Raw genomic sequence first — 12,162 nt, forward strand, 5'->3', positions numbered from 1 at the left:
GGGTGATATTTATACTATTTGTCATCTTAGTCCTTAATAACACATGGGAGAAATTTGTAATATTTGTCATCTTAGTCCTTAGTAACACCTGGGTGACATTAATACTGTCATCTTAGTCCTTAGTAACACATGGGTGACATTAAAACTTTTTGTCATCTTAGTACTTAGTAACACATGGGTGACATTAAAACTTTTTGTCATCTTAGTCTTTAATAACATCTAGGTGACATTAATACTTGTTAGTTCTTACTAACACCTGGATGACATTAATATTATTTGTCATCGTAATCCTCAATAACAGCAGGGTGACATTAATACTGTCATCTTAATCTTTAATAATACCTGGGTGACATCAAAACTATTTGGCATCTTAGTCCCTAAAACACCTGGGTTACATTAATACTATTCATCAATATGTGTCAGTAAAATATGTCAGTAATATGTGTCATCTTAGTCCCTAATAACACCTGGGTGACACTAAAACTAAAACTAATAGTCATCTTAGTCCTTAAAACAACTGGGTGACATTAAAACTATTTGTCATCTTAGTACTTAATAACACCTGGGTGACATTCATACTCTTTGTCATGTTAGTCACTAATAAGACCTGGGTGACATTAGTACTATTTGTCATCTTAGTCATTAATAACACCTGGGTGACATCAATACTTTCATCTAAGTCCCTAGTAACACATGGGTGACATTAAAACTATTTGTCATCTTAGTCTTTAATTACAACTAGGTGAAATTAATAGTATTTGTCATCTTAGTCCTTAATAACACCTAGGTGACGTTGATACTATTTGTCATCTTAGTCACTAATAACACATGGGTGACATTAACACTATTCAACATCTTAGTCTTTAATACAACTATGTGACAATAATACTCTCTGTCATCTTAGTCCCTAATAACAACTTGGGGACATTAATTCTAATTGTCATCTTAGTAGTTAATAACATCTATGTGACATTCATACTATTTGTCATTTTAGTCCTTAATAACACCTGGGTGACATTAATAATATTTATCTACTCATTCCTTTATAGGACCTTGTTGACATTAATAATATTTGTCATCTTATTCCTTAACAACACATGGGAGACATTTATACTATTTGTCATCTTAGTCCTTAAAAAAACATTGGTGACATTAGTAATATGTGTCATCTTAGTCCCTAATAACACCTGGGTGACACTAAAACTAATTGTCATCTTAGTCCTTAAAACAACTGGGTGACATTAAAACTATTTGTCATCTTAGTCCTTAATAACACCTAGATGACATTCATACTCTTTGTCATCTTAGTCAATAATAAGACCTGTGTGACATTAGTACTATTTGTCATCTCAGTCCTTAATAACACCTGGGTGACATCAATACTTTCATCTTAGTCCCTATTAACACCTGAGTGACATTAAAACTATTTGACATCTTAGTCCTTAATAACACCTAGGTGACATTCATACTCTTTGTCATCTTAGTCATTTATAAGACCTGGTTGACATTAATACTGTCATCTTAGCCCTTAAAAACACATGGGTGACATTACAAGTTTATGTCATCTTATTCTTTAATAATAACTACGTGACATTACAAGTTTGTGTCATCTTATTTAATAGCAACTAGGTGACATTAATACTCTTTGTCATCTTAGTACTTAATAACACATGGGTGAAATTAATACAATTTGTCATCTTAGACCTTGATAACACCTGGGTGACATTAATTCTATTTGTTATCTTAGCAATTAATAATACCTGGGTGACATTAATACTATTTGTCATCTTAGTCCTTAATAACATATGGGTGACATTAGTACTGTTTGTCATCTTAGTCCTTAATAACACCTTTGTGACATCAATACTTTCATCTTTGCCCTAATAACACCTGGGTGACATTAAAACTATTTGTCATCTTGAGCCCTAAAACACTTTGGTGACATTAATACTATTGTCATCTAACACATTAATAACACCTGGGTGACATTAATACTATTTATCATCTTAGTCCTTAATAACATCAGGGTGACACTAATACTATGTATCATCTTAGTCCTGAATAAAACCTGGGTGACATCAGTACTTTCATCTTAGTCCCTAATAACACCTGGGTGACATTATAACTATTTGTCATCTTAGTCCCTAAAACACCTCAGTGACACTAATACTATATGTCAAGTTAGTCCTTAATAACACCTGGGTGACATTCATACTCTTTGTCATCTTAGTCATTAATAAGACCTGGGTGACATTGGTACTATTTGTCATCTTAGTCCTTAATAACACCTGGGTGACATCAATACTTTCATCTTAGTTCCTAATAACACCTGGGTGACATTAAAACTATTTGTCATCTTAGTCCTTAAAACACATTGGTGACATTCATACTCTTTGTCATCTTAGTCATTAATAAGACCTGGGTGAAATTAGTACTATTTGTCATCTTAGTCCTTAATAACAACAAGGTGACATTAGTAGTATTTGTCATCTTAGTCCTTACTAACACCTGGGTGATATTAATACCATTTCTCATCTAAGTCCTTAATAACACATGGGTGACATTAGCACTATTTGTCATCTTATTACTTACTAACACCTAGGTGACATTAATACTGGTTGTTAACTTAGTTCTTAATAACATCTGGGTGACTTTAATACTATTTGTCATCTTAGTCCTTAATAACAGCTGGGTGACGTTAATACTATTTGTCATCTTTGTCACTAATAACACATGGGTGACATTAATACTATTCATCATCTAAGTCTTTAATACAACTATGTGACAATAATACTGTCTGTCATCTTAGTCCCTAATAATACCTGGGTGACATTAATACTGTCATCTTAATTCTTAAAAACACATGGGTAATATTTATACTATTTGTCATCTTAGTCCTTAATAACACCTTGGTGACATTAAAAGTTTGTGTCATCTTAGTCTTTAATAACAAGTAGGTGACATTAATACTCTTTGTCATATTAGTCCTTAATAATACCTGGGTGAAATTAATACTGTCATCTTAGTCCCTAATAACACCTGGGTGACATTAAAGCTAATTGTCATCTTAGTCTTTAAAACAACTGGGTGACATTAAAACTATTTGTCATCTTAGTCCTTAATAACACCTGGGTGACATTAATACTATTTATCATCTTAGTCCTTAATATAACTATGTGACATTAATACTGTCTGTCATCTTAGTTCCTAATAACACCAGGGTGACATTAATACTGTCATCTTAGTCCTTAATAACACATGGGTGACATTAAAACTGAATGTCATCTTAGTCTATAATAACACTTGGATGACATTAATACTATTCTTCATCTTAGTCCCTTTTTACAACTAGGTGACATAAATACTGTTTGTCATATTAGTCCTTAACAGCACCTGGGTGACATCAATACTTTCATCTTAGTTCCTAATAACACCTGGGTGACATTAAAACTATTTGTCATCTTAGTCCTTAATAACACATGGGTGTTAATAGTTCTATTTGACATCTTAGTCCTTAATGACATCTGTGTGACATTAATACTATTTGTCGTCTTAGTCCTTAATAAGACCTGGCTGACATTAATACTATTTGTCATCTTAGTCCTTAATAACATCTGGGTGACATTAATACTATTTATCATCTTACTCTCTAATAACACCTGGGTGACATTAATACTGTCATCTTAGTCCCTAATAACACCTGGGTGACATTAAAACTAATTGTCATCTTAGTCCTTAATAACACCTGGCTGACTATAATACTATTTGTCATCTTAGTCCTTATTAATAACTGGGTGACACTAATACTCTTTTTCATCTTAGTCCTTAATAACACCTGGGTGACATCAATACTTTCATTTTAGTCTCTAATAACACCTGGGTGACATTATAACTCTTTGTAATCTTAGTCCCTAAAACACATCAGTGACACTAATACTATATGTCAACTTAGTCCTTAATAACACCTGGATGACATTCATACTCTGTCATCTTAGTCATTAATAAGACCTGAGTGACATTAGTACTATTTGTCATCTTTGTCCTTAATAACACCAGGGTGACATCAAAACTTTCATCTTAGTTCCAAAAGTACCTGGGTGACATTAAAACTATTTGTCATCTTAGAAATGAATAAAACCTGGTTGACATTATTAATGTCATCTTAGTCCTTAAAAACACATGGGTGACATTAAAAGTGTGTGTCATCTTAGTCTTTAATAACAACTAGGTGACATTAATACTATTTGTCACCTAAGTCCTTAATAACACCTGGGTGACATTAATACTATTTGTTATCTTAGTCATTAATAACACCTGAAAGACATTAATACTGTTTGTCATCTTAGTTCTTAATAACACCTGGGTGACATTAATACTATTTGTCAACTTAGTCCTTATTAACACATGGGTGACATTAGCACTATTTGTCATCTTAGTCCTTAATAACACCTTTGTGACATCAATACTTTCATCTTTGTCCCTAACAACACATGGGGGACATTAAAACTATTTGTCATCTTGAGCCCTAAAACACCTGGATGACATTCATACTATTTGTCATCTTAGTAATAAATAACACCTGGGTGACATTAATACTGTCATCTTGGTACTTAATCACACATGGGTGACATTACAAGTTTGTGTCATCTTAGTCTTTAATAGCAACAAGATGACATTAATACTCTTTGTCATCTTAGTCCTTAATAATAAATGGGTGAAATTAATACAATTTGTCATCTTAGACCTTAATAATACCTGGGTGACATTAATACTATTTGTTATCTTAGTCCTTAATAACAGATGGGTGACATTAGTACTATTTGTCATCTTAGAACTTAATAACACCTTTGTGACATCAATACTTTCATCTTTGTCACTAATAACACATGGGTGACATTAAAACTATTTGTCATCTTGAGCCCTAAAACACTTGAGTGACATTAATACTATTTGTTATCTAACACATTAATAACACCTGGGTGACATTCAAATTATTTGTAATTTTAGTCCTTAATAACACCTGGGTGACATTAATACTGTCATCTTAGTGCATAATAACACCTGGGTGAAATTAAAACTAATTGTCATCTTTGTCCTTAAAACAATTGGGTGACATTAAAACTGTTTGTCATCTTAGTCATTAATAACACATGGGTGACATAAATACTGTAATCTTAGTCCTTAATAACACATGGGTGACATTAAAACTATGGGCCTGATTCAGAGTTAGGAATAGAGAGAGATATCTCTCTCAACTGATCATCTTGGTGAAACCATGCTGTACTGCAAGTGGGGAAGATGTAAAATGTGCAAAGAGATTTAGATATGGGAGGGAGGTGTCCAAACTGACATCTAAATTGTAGTGTAATAAAAAAGCTGTGCAGTATTTGTGGGATACATGCAAAAGCAGCCACTATTTACCCCACATGTAAAAAAATGTATGTATTTACACTAGGGGTGAGCGGGTTCGGATTTCTGAAATCCGAACCCCCCCGAGCCCCCCCGATCCGAGTCCGATCCGAGTCAGGCTCGACTTTTCCCGCCTGACTCGGATCTGACATCGAGGCAAAACGTCATCATCCCGCCTTCCGAGTCTCGCGGGTTTTGGATCCTATATAAGGTACCCGCGTCGGCGCCATTTTCTCACTCGGCTGTGGACAGTGAAGAGGGAGGGTGGGAGTTAGTGCTGTGTAGTGTAGTGTAGTGTAGTGCTGCTGTTGTCCACTACTTCAAAGTCCATAGGGGCTGGCTGTGTTGTGCTGTGCTGCTGTTGTTAATAGGGGCTGTGTCCACTACTTCAAAGTCCATAGGGGCTGGCTGGACTGTGTTGTGCAGTCAGTTCCAAAGTCCTGTGCAGTGTCCCAGTCCTAAAGGGGTGCAGTAGTGTTGTCCAGGGGGTGCTCTGTCCATCAGGGGTGCTCCCCCCAAGTGCTAAAAAAATAATATATTTTCTGTGTTTGTGAATTGTGTGCGCAGTAGCCGCACGTGCATCAACAAAGTAGTGCCAAGCGTGCGCCTGTGTCATAAGTAAAGGGCCGGCTGGCTTGACCGTTAAGGGTGCTGTAACCCCGAAAGTACACTCCAGTCCAAACCAAAAAAAAAATTATTTTCTGTGTTTGTGAATTGTGTGCGCAGTAGCCGCACGTGCATCAACAAAGTAGTGCCAAGCGTGCGCCTGTGTCATAAGTAAAGGGCCGGCTGGCTTGACCGTTAAGGGTGCTGTAACCCCCGAAAGTACACTCCAGTCCAAACCAAAAAAAAAATTATTTTCTGTGTTTGTGAATTGTGTGCGCAGTAGCCGCACGTGCATCAACAAAGTAGTGCCAAGCGTGCGCCTGTGTCATAAGTAAAGGGCCGGCTGGCTTGACCGTTAAGGGTGCTGTAACCCCCGAAAGTACACTCCAGTCCAAACCTAAAAAAAAATTATTTTCTGTGTTTGTGAATTGTGTGCGCAGTAGCCGCACGTGCATCAACAAAGTAGTGCCAAGCGTGCGCCTGTGTCATAAGTAAAGGGCCGGCTGGCTTGACCGTTAAAGGGTGCTGTAACCCCCGAAAGTACACTCCAGTCCAAACCAAAAAAAAATTATTTTCTGTGTTTGTTAATTGTGTGCGCAGTAGCCGCACGTGCATCAACAAAGTAGTGCCAAGCGTGCGCCTGTGTCATAAGTAAAGGGCCGGCTGGCTTGACCGTTAAGGGTGCTGTAACCCCCGAAAGTACACTCCAGTCCAAACCTAAAAAAAAATTATTTTCTGTGTTTGTGAATTGTGTGCGCAGTAGCCGCACGTGCATCAACAAAGTAGTGCCAAGAGTGCCCCTGTGTCATAAGTAAAGGGCCGGCTGGCTTGACCGTTAAAGGGTGCTGTAACCCCCGAAAGTACACTCCAGTCCAAACCAAAAAAAAATTATTTTCTGTGTTTGTGAATTGTGTGCGCAGTAGCCGCACGTGCATCAACAAAGTAGTGCCAAGCGTGCGCCTGTGTCATAAGTAAAGGGCTGGCTGGCTTGACCGTTAAAGGGTGCTGTAACCCCTGAAAGTACACTCCAGTCCAAACCAAAAAAAAATTATTTTCTGTGTTTGTGAATTGTGTGCGCAGTAGCCGCACGTGCATCAACAAAGTAGTGTCAAGCGTTCGCCTGTGTCATAAGTAAAGGGCCGGCTGGCTTGACCGTTAAGGGTGCTGTAACCCCCGAAAGTACACTCCAGTCCAAACCAAAAAAAAAATTATTTTCTGTGTTTGTGAATTGTGTGCGCAGTAGCCGCACGTGCATCAACAAAGTAGTGCCAAGCGTGCGCCTGTGTCATAAGTAAACGGCCGGCTGGCTTGACCGTTAAGGGTGCTGTAACCCCCGAAAGTACACTCCAGTCCAAACCCAAAAAAAAATTATTTTCTGTGTTTGTGAATTGTGTGCGCAGTAGCCGCACGTGCATCAACAAAGTAGTGCCAAGCGTGCGCCTGTGTCATAAGTAAAGGGCCGGCTGGCTTGACCGTTAAGGGTGCTGTAACCCCCGAAAGTACACTCCAGTCCAAACCTAAAAAAAAATTATTTTCTGTGTTTGTGAATTGTGTGCGCAGTAGCCGCACGTGCATCAACAAAGTAGTGCCAAGCGTGCGCCTGTGTCATAAGTAAAGGGCCGGCTGGCTTGACCGTTAAAGGGTGCTGTAACCCCCGAAAGTACACTCCAGTCCAAACCAAAAAAAAATTATTTTCTGTGGTTGTGAATTGTGTGCGCAGTAGCCGCACGTGCATCAACAAAGTAGTGCCAAGCGTGCGCCTGTGTCATAAGTAAAGGGCCGGCTGGCTTGACCGTTAAGGGTGCTGTAACCCCCGAAAGTACACTCCAGTCCAAACCAAAAAAAAAATTATTTTCTGTGTTTGTGAATTGTGTGCGCAGTAGCCGCACGTGCATCAACAAAGTAGTGCCAAGAGTGCGCCTGTGTCATAAGTAAAGGGCCGGCTGGCTTGACCGTTAAAGGGTGCTGTAACCCCCGAAAGTACACTCCAGTCCAAACCAAAAAAAAATTATTTTCTGTGTTTGTGAATTGTGTGCGCAGTAGCCGCACGTGCATCAACAAAGTAGTGCCAAGCGTGCGCCTGTGTCATAAGTAAAGGGCCGGCTGGCTTGACCGTTAAAGGGTGCTGTAACCCCTGAAAGTACACTCCAGTCCAAACAAAAAAAAAATTATTTTCTGTGTTTGTGAATTGTGTGCGCAGTAGCCGCACGTGCATCAACAAAGTAGTGCCAAGCGTGCACCTGTGTCATAAGTAAAGGGCCGGCTGGCTTGACCGTTAAGGGTGCTGTAACTCCCGAAAGTACACTCCAGTCCAAACCAAAAAAAAAATTATTTTCTGTGTTTGTGAATTGTGTGCGCAGTAGCCGCACGTGCATCAACAAAGTAGTGCCAAGCGTGCGCCTGTGTCATAAGTAAAGGGCCGGCTGGCTTGACCGTTAAGGGTGCTGTAACCCCCGAAAGTACACTCCAGTCCAAACCCAAAAAAAAATTATTTTCTGTGTTTGTGAATTGTGTGCGCAGTAGCCGCACGTGCATCAACAAAGTAGTGCCAAGCGTGCGCCTGTGTCATAAGTAAAGGGCCGGCTGGCTTGACCGTTAAGGGTGCTGTAACCCCCGAAAGTACACTCCAGTCCAAACCTAAAAAAAAATTATTTTCTGTGTTTGTGAATTGTGTGCGCAGTAGCCGCACGTGCATCAACAAAGTAGTGCCAAGCGTGCGCCTGTGTCATAAGTAAAGGGCCGGCTGGCTTGACCGTTAAAGGGTGCTGTAACCCCCGAAAGTACACTCCAGTCCAAACCAAAAAAAAATTATTTTCTGTGTTTGTGAATTGTGTGCGCAGTAGCCGCACGTGCATCAACAAAGTAGTGCCAAGCGTGCGCCTGTGTCATAAGTAAAGGGCCGGCTGGCTTGACCGTTAAAGGGTGCTGTAACCCCCAAAGTACACTCCAGTCCAAACCAAAAAAAAATTTATTTTCTGTGTTTAGCCGCACGTATATATCAAATCGATATAACATAAATGGAGGACCAAACTTTCTCCGATAAAAATAAAATAGAGAAAGATCAAGAACCACTTCCTCCTAGTGCTGAAGCTGCTGCCACTAGTCATGACATAGACGATAACATGCCATCAACGTCGTCTGCCAAGGCCGATGCCCAATGTCATAGTAGAGGGCACATACAATCCCAAATGGCAAAGTTCAGGAAAATGACCTTGAAAAAGACATTTAAATCAGCTGAAGAGAAACGTAAACTTGCCAATATGCCATTTACGACACGGAGTGGCAAGGAACGGCTAAGGTCGATCCCTAGTATGTTCATGACTAGTGGTTCAGCTTCACATGACGATGGAAGCCCTCCTCCCACTAAAAAAATCAAAAGAGTTAAGCTGGCAAAAGCACAGCGAAGAACTGTGCTTTCTAAGAAGATATCACAAATCCCCAAGGAAAGTCCAAGTGTGGTGGTGGTTGCGATGCCTGACCTTCCCAGCACTGGACGGGAAGAGGTGGCTCTTTCCACCATTTGCACGCCCCCTGCAAGTGCTGAAAGGAGCACCCACAGTCCACTTGCTGATATGCAAATTGAAGATGTCACTGTTGAAGTACAACAGGATGAGGATACTGGTGTAGCTGGCGCTGAGGAGGAAGTTGGCGAGGAGGATTCTGATGGTGATGTGGTTTGTTTAAATCAGGCTCCGGGGGAGACAGTTGTTGTCCGTGGGATGAAAAAGCCCATCACGGTCATGCCTGGGCAGAAGACCAAACATTCCACCTCTTTGGTCTGGCAATATTTCTATCCAAATCCGGACAACAACTGTCTTGCCATATGTACCATATGTAAAGGTGAAATAAGTAGGGGTAGGGACGTCAACCACCTAGGAACATCCTCCCTTATACGGCACCTGCAGCGCGTTCATAAAAAGTTACTGTCAAGTTCAGAAACTTTGGCTAAGACCGTAAGCAGTCCAGGGACACCTAAATCCCGTTGTCCTGTTGTATCCAAGCGCCTGCAAACCACACCGTCAACTCCCTCCTCGTCAATTTCCTCCTTAGTCAGGATCGGAAGTAGTCCTGCAGGCCATGTCACTGGCATGACTGACTCTCCTATCCGGGATTCCTCTGGAGGATTCTGCATTGCTACGCCTACTGCTGCCGCTGCTGCTGTTGCTGCTGCTGGGAGTCGTTCATCATCCCAGAGAGGAAGTAGGAACACCACTACTTTTACTAAACAATTGACCCTCCAACAGTCCTTAGCGAGGAGGATGAAGTACGACAGCAGTCATCCTGAAGCAAAACGTATAACTGAGGCCTTGACTGCTATGTTGGTGTTAGACGTGCGTCCGGTATCCGCCATTAGTGCAGTGGGATTTAGACAATTGATGGAGGTAGTGTGTCCCCGGTTCCAAATCCCGTCTAGATTCCACTTCACTAGGCAGGCGATACCGAGACTGTACAGAAACGTCAGAAAAAGTGTCCTCAGTGTCCTGAAAAATGCCGTTGTACACAATGTCCACTTAACCACGGACATGTGGACAAGTGGAACAGGGCAGACTAAGGACTATATGACTGTGACAGCCCACTGGGTAGATGTATCACCTTACGCAGCAACAGCAGCAGCGTCACCAGTAGCAGCATCTCAGAAATGCCAGCTCGTTACAAGGCAGGCTACGCTGTGTATCACCGGTTTCAGTAAGAGGCACACCGCCGACAACCTCTTAGAGAAACTGAGGGAAATCATTGCCCAGTGGCTTACCCCACTTAGACTCTCCTGGGGATTTGTGATATCTGACAACGCCACCAATATTGTGCGGGCATTACATCTGGGCAAATTCCAGCACGTCCCATGTTTTGCTCACACAATAAACTTGGTGGTGCAGAATTTTCTGAAAAGCGACAGGGGCGTGCAGGAGACGCTTTGGGTGGCCCGAAAAATTTCTGGCCACTTTCGCCATTCAGCGACTGCGTGCCGAAGACTGGAGCGCCAGCAAACACTCTTGAACCTGCCCCGCCATCACCTGAAGCAAGAGGTTGTGACGCGGTGGAACTCAACCCTCTATATGCTTCAGAGGATGGAGGAGCAGCAAAAGGCCATACAAGCCTACACCTGACTCAAGCGCAGTGGAGAATGATTTCCGTGTTGTGCAAGGTTCTCCAGCCCTTCGAACTTGCCACACGTGAAGTCAGTTCAGACACTGCCAGCTTGAGTCAGGTCATTCCCCTCATCAGGCTTTTGCAGAAGCAGCTGGAGAAAGTGAAGGAGGAGCTAAGACGGAGCGATTCCGCTCGGCATGTGGGACTTGTGGATGAAGCCCTTCATTCGCTTTGCCAGGATTCCAGGGTGGTCAATCTGTTGAAATCAGACCACTACGTTTTGGCCACCGTGCTCGATCCTAGGTTTAAAGCCTATGTGGTGTCTCTCTTTCCGGCCGACACAAGCCTGCAGAGGTGCAAAGACCTGCTGGTGAACACACTGTCAGCTGAAGCGGAACGTGACACGTCAACGGCTCCTTCTTCATTTTCTCCTGCAACTGGGGCTGCCAGGAAAAAACTTAGGTATCCTAAGCAACCCGCTGGCGGTGATGCAGGGCAGGCAGGACCAAGTTTGGACATCTGGTCCGGACTGAAGGACCTGGCAACAATTTCTGACATGTCTACTGTCACTGCATATGATACTGTCACCATTGACAGAATGGTGGAGGATTACATCGGTGACAGCATCCAAGTAGGCATGGCAGACAGTCCATACCTGTACTGGCAGGAAAAAGAGGCAATTTGGAGGCCCCTGTACAAACTGGCTCTATTTTACCTGAGTTGCCCCCCCTCCAGTGTGTACTCCGAAAGAGTGTTTAGTGCAGCCGGGAACCTTGTCAGCGAAAGGCGTAGGAGGTTGCTTCCACAGAATGTGGAGAAGATGATGTTCATCAAAATGAATTATCAGCTCTTCCAGGGAGACCAGCCTCCAGAAGGTACAGAGGGACCTGTGGTGGTGGATTCAAGTGGGGACGAGTTAATACTTTGTGAGGATGAGGATGTACACACTGAAGAGGGTGAGGAATCGGTGGATGAGGAGGATGAGGATGACATCTTGCCTCCATAGAGCCAGTTTGTGCAGGGACACATTAATTGCCAGCTTGTTTTGTGGGGGCCCAA

The sequence above is a fragment of the Taudactylus pleione genome, unplaced genomic scaffold (assembly GCF_031769625.1).
Source record: "Taudactylus pleione unplaced genomic scaffold, aTauple2 ptg000535l, whole genome shotgun sequence".
NCBI classification, from domain to species: Eukaryota; Metazoa; Chordata; class Amphibia; order Anura; family Myobatrachidae; genus Taudactylus; species Taudactylus pleione.